Raw genomic sequence first — 6,000 nt, 5'->3', positions numbered from 1 at the left:
CTCCGCTGTAAAGCAGCAGCGTGGTCTTGCAGTAGTGCGCAGGGCAAACGAGCCGGTGTGACCGAGCTCTGTAGCTCCTCTGGAAGACTGAACTTTATAAACTGCTCAAGCTGTGTGACTGTGGGTGCCTTTAATTTTGAGTCTGAGACACAAAGTAAGCTCCTGTTCATTTAGTTTGGGAATGGTTTAGTTCTGTTGCTATGCTAGCTATCTCCTTAGCAGTGTAGCTTCAGTGTTTACCTATGTATTACTGAATATTCATGGTTTGCTGTTATTTCCTCATGTTTCACGCTACTGAGCTGTTTTAGGTTAGTATGGATGGTGTAATTCTGTGGATATGTGCTAAATTTGTGTTCTTAGTCAACGTCCTGGTGTTTATTGAACTACTGCTCAGAGGCTATTGCTTTTCCTCTTTTCGTCCTTGTGGGGGCGCTAAAACCCCATAGTTTAACCAGTGAAAACGGTCAGAGGCAGGTTAAAGCTGTTGTCTTGATCTAAGCTTTGAGTGGTAATTGTTAGCTTTGTTTCTCCTGCCTGTTGAACGTATACACATCTCTCTTTGAATGAACTCATTTAGTAGCACTATGATATAGACCTGGAGCCTTTCTGAACTTTTATTTAATATTGTGCATGTATTCTGTTTATTTCAGAGTCTTTATTCATCAGCCTGTCCTCAATTCTTCCTCACTTATTAATCATTCACTCATAACGCTGTCATATTTCTAATGCCCAGTGCTCCATGCTTCAGCCTCAATGTCAACCCAGTCTCCTTCAGTACAACAGTATCTAGAATATCACTAGTCTCTGTGTCTGGCGTCTTGACCTACATACAGGAGTGTTTGTTGCCAAACTTTTCACGATATCATTGGATCTATTGGACCAGCTCGGTCAGTATGTACTAGTACTGCTTTTGCTTGTGCTTCAGGTTCTGTTTCTACTCTGAGCAGATTTCTCTTGTCTGCAGACTTCAGTTCAGTTGATCAATCTTACCCTTGAACTTCATGCTCTCTACTGCATAATGTGAAACTTCATAATTACAGTGAACAAGGATTTCATGCTGTTTGAATATTGTAACACACTGCAACCATCACCACTGTGATCATTGACCACATTCAGGTAATAAAGCCTATTGTACTCTTTAATGGTGAACTTGGTACCATTTTTGTGGCTTTGTCGTCTTTATCTGAGCCAGTTGTTGTGATCCTTGTGCTCTCTGCTCCCTGTGTTACTGTACAGTACAGTGTCACTGACTGCCGCTTGCATTTCTGTGTTTACTCAGAGGTGACCACTGAAGAACGCGCTCTTCAGGAGGTCAAGCTATTGCAGCAGATCGAGCTGCTGTTGTAGAGGGAACTCCATCGATGGAAGACGAGACTGGAGGCTGCCCGTGACTTCTCCAACGCCACCGTCTTAATTCCAGCTCTATCGGCGCGGCGGACACAGAGGGTCGTCGTCTCCACTCCCGCACCTGAGAGGACCTGAAGTGCCAGCATGGCTGGGAAAAGCAGAGGGCTCCACCACCACCACAGCCATTTTTCACCTCTGCTAAGTGGTTCGAGGACCTCTTCTCTTTACCTGCTCAGGCACCGAGGACAACTCCTCAGGGCGGTGTTCTCACTGTTGGAGATTCTTCTGTAAAACCCTTAAAAGTATCAACCCTAAAAGAGTAATGTCACGGTCTCCTGTTTTCCAGGTGCCCGTGTCCTGGACGTTGCCAGGTGGCTTTGGCACCATCGTTCTCCACGATTCTCTTCCTGATGCAGCGTGGCCCTGAAGAAGCACTGCCGTACGCTTCTGGACACTGTTCGGAAAAAGCCAGACATGAGGATCAACGTCTTCGGCCCCCTGCCCACTTACCATCGAGTGAGCGAGCGAGCCATTTCCCCAGCTCTTATCGCTCCACTGCTGGGACAGGTCCGTCTGTGCTGAATTCATAGAGAACTGGGAGAGCTTTCAGATGCGTCTGGTCCTCTACCACAGAGAGGAGCTTCACCTGAGCCGCCTGGGGTCCATTGTTCTCTCCAGGAACATCAAGAAGGTGCCAGGCCATTTAGTCAGCCATTGATGGTGCGTGTTCTCCTACTAGGTCTGTAATTTTCATTATAGGTACACGTCAACTATGAGAGACAAAATGAGAAATACAGGAAATCACATTTAAAGAATTTATTTGTAAATTATGATGGAAAATAAGTATTTTGTCACCCACAAACAAGCAAGATCTCTGGCTCTCGCAGACATGTAACTTGTTTAAGAAGCTCTTCTGTCCTCCACTCGTTACCTGTATTAATGGCAGCTGTTGGACATCGTTATTTGTATAGAAGACACCTGTCCACAGCCTCAAACAGTCAGACTGGAAACCTCCAAACTGCTTAAGCCAGTACATGTCCAGGCCCGTCTGAAGTGAACCACCTTAGTTCACTCTCTGTGAAACTAAATCGAGGGTGTAGGTCTGTTTTACATTGGTGGGGGTAATAAAACCCGTTCACACAGAGACCCCTGGAGTCTTTTTGCATTGATTAACTCAGGTAATTTTTGAATATGAAGTTATAAAAGCACATACAAGTGTCCAAAAAAACGCAAAGGCTAAGAGAGTAAATCTAAATGACTGCAGAATTTTAAATAGTGAAATAGATTTCACACTGGGTGCTAACCAGCCAATTAATCATCAGAGTCCATATTGTCTATTTAAGCAAAGACAGGTTGCCAAGTAGTATTAAAGTTACCGTGGCACCCAGTTTTAGGTAGGAGGGTTTTTCTCTTTCCCTTTAAGTAATCTAAGCAGTCTTAGCCATCACCTTTTAAACAAGATTTCCCCAGATAAAGCTCTTGAGGAGTCACCCTGAATATTGCTGTTGTGGAGTGAACGTTGTTGTTCATAATCGGGCTGTATATAGATCATTTATTTAGTGAAAAGGCTCTTCAAACTGCCAGATTTTCAGGGACTGGTTCACAGTCTGATTTAGTGAACAGCTAGACAAAGATTTTGGTATGGGTAGTTTTGAACAGAGCAGCACGTAACCTGCAGGAACTGCCCTGATGTTCGAAGCCCAATAATAATAGAGACAATCTGGTAACGATAAGCAGCTGTAGGGGGCAGTGGTGGCTGTAGGGGGCAGTGGTGGCTCAGCGGTTAGAACTCCTGGCTTTTGATGACAGCGCTGTGGGTTCGATACCCGGGCTCTGCAAACTGCCACTCTTGAGCAAACCATTCACCTTCTTTTGTGAGCGCCGCAGCAACGGCTGCCCACTGCTCCAGCCATGTGTGCTCACTGTCCTCTGTGTGTGTTCTCTGCACAGCTGTTACGGAGGGAAGCCTTGTTCATAAGTCTGACTGACTGGAGTTGATTCTTTAAGCGTGGAGAAGTAAATTAGACCACCACAGTTTTGGAGGTTCCACCGAGATCCCAATATTCCTCTGGGTCCAGAGTTTTCAGAGACAGGATCAGAAACAGACAGAGGCGGCCGCCCACATCCCAATGAGTGATTCTGAGTCAATTCAGGCGCTCTACTGACTCCGAGACTCTGTACCCGAGGTGACTAAGTAAATTAATTAGACCGCTTGCCTTACGAATTTAGAATAAACAGGAGGAGACTGGACGCCATATTCCTAGACCTTCAGGTTACTTTAACCTAGATCCTTTTTTATATTAATTAATATAATAATTAATTAATAAAATTAGTTTTAGATAATTGACTTTTTGCAGCGATCTGGACTCAAGGACTAAGATGTCCAAAGCATTGCCTTAAGATAATTTCAGTCTCACAGTTCTTGGAAACTTTGAATTGCGATACATTTCGATCCCTGAAAAATTCTCTGGTTTAAACAACCCTGAGAATCTAGATATTCAGACGATAGATTTTAGGATATTTAATTCTCAGTAATGTTCAACATAAAGAAATTTGTAAAGGGATCCGAATTTATTTTTTAGAAAATTTTACGATTTTAAAGCAACTTTTTGGAGATGATATTATTATTATTATTATTATTATTATTATTATGGTTCTAAAACAAGGGAGCGGAGTTTAATACACAATGGTTTCGGACTATACGTGTGAAATTAATACAGGAGACATTGTTACAAGCTCAGTTAATGTACTGCCGGACTGAGACAGGGGACTCTGGAGCAGGCGAGATTGAAGGTAGGAGAGAATGTGCTTGTTTTAATTGTGGGAGATCAGTATAACCAGTATAAATATATTGAGGATACAAATAATTGATAATACTTCTGTTACACGTTCAAGATCTAAGCTGCCAAGTGAGAATAACAAGACTGAGACTAATGACTTTTGTTGACGAATTTCCAAAACATTTCTGGTCTCAGAATGAATGATATTGGGTCAATAAAGGGTGCAACTCTGTAAGCATGGTAAGGCCTATCAGCTGTTTTGCTTGCACCACTTTACCCAATGTCCTATGTCTACCTGTGATCATGTTGAATGATCATGAAGAGCATTGACCTGTAAACGCAGTAATCCTATCCTACACTTTTTCTATATTTTTTTTATTTCGATTGCGATTCTGCTTTCAAAACTCTGATTCGACACGAACAGTTGAGTCCCTGCTTCATAGTCTTTAATATTAGCTTTGTCTTCTTTATCTGAGCCAGTTTTTGTGATTCTTGTGTTCTCTGCTCCCTGTGTTACTGTACAGTTCTCTCTCACTGACCGTCGCTTGCGTTTCTGTCTGTGTTTATACTCGAGAAACTTGAACGTGGAGGAGCGAGATCTACAGGTGCTCTGCAAGGAGGTCATCAAGCTTGAATGCTGCTGTTGTAGAAGCAGTCCAAACTCCATCGATAGAAGTCGAGGCTGCCCGTGACTCCTCCAACGCTGGCCATCTTAAATCCAGCACTACTGGCACGGCGGACACAGAGGGTTGTTGTTTCCAATCTGGCACTGGAAAGGACCTAGGGTCGTTGGCGTGGCCTGGAAAAGCCGAGGGCTCCTCCACCACCACAGCCAGTTTTCACCTCAACTTACTGGCGCGAGGTTCAGCTCTTTGACTTCACCTGCTCCCTCACCGAGGACAACTCCTCAGGACTGTATTTTCGTTGTTGGATGTTCTACTGTAAAACCCTTAAAAATATCGGGACCAAAGAGTAACGACTGAGTCTTTTTTTCAGGAGTCGTGATCATCAGCAGGTGGCTTCGGTACCATCATTCTCCACTTTTCTCTGCCCGATGCAGTGAGGCCCTGAAGGACAGTTGTCTATTGGCAAGACAACTGCAACTCTCCAGTTAACAGTGCAATTAACTGGGACACCCTCAGACACTTTGCAAGGTCATTTGATCTCTTATGCGTTTCTCTGGAAAAAAACAAATTTTATAAGCTGAGATGCTGCAACTAGAACACAAACACAGTCTGATAGAAATATGAGGAGTGTATTCAAGCTTAAGCTTTAATTTAGTATTTACTAGCAGGGACCAGTTTGTAAGTTGTTACTTTTTTCTAAACAGAAATACTGAGATTGGAAATAAACCCAGTTGTTTATTAGCTCACCCACTAGAAGACCCACTCACCAGCGCCCTCATTCCCCCAGGATCTCCAGGTAGGTAACATGTCAGAGTCACAAGTCTTTGCTGTGTATGAGCTGGTAATTAGTCAGCTACCACTGACTTCATCACACATCATCCTTTCCCCATTCTAGGTTAACCGTGGGTCCTGCTAGGTTCCTAGAAGACCCACTCAGCGCCCTCATTCCCCCAGGATCACCAGGTAGGTAACATATCAGTCATAAGTCTCTACTGTGTATGAGATGTACTTCCTTACCATTTATGTATAATTGACAAAATACCGTCTCTCTCTGATAACTTTGTAGTGTACAATACGTTGCTTTCTTGGAGAGACGCTAGAAAATATATGAAAGTCTCTAATTGTATCTCTTTATGGTCACCACTCACCTTTAATCCAGATCTACCCCCTCAGTTTGGGCACATTGGGCTTAGTAATTGGACTTTAAGGGGCATAGAGGATTTTTCTAGTTTATTTACAGCAGGAGT

The sequence above is a fragment of the Salminus brasiliensis genome, chromosome 14 (genome assembly GCF_030463535.1).
Source record: "Salminus brasiliensis chromosome 14, fSalBra1.hap2, whole genome shotgun sequence".
Lineage (NCBI taxonomy): Eukaryota > Metazoa > Chordata > Actinopteri > Characiformes > Bryconidae > Salminus > Salminus brasiliensis.
The sequence above is the reverse complement of the archived record's forward strand: the minus strand, read 5'-3'. Positions refer to the sequence as shown.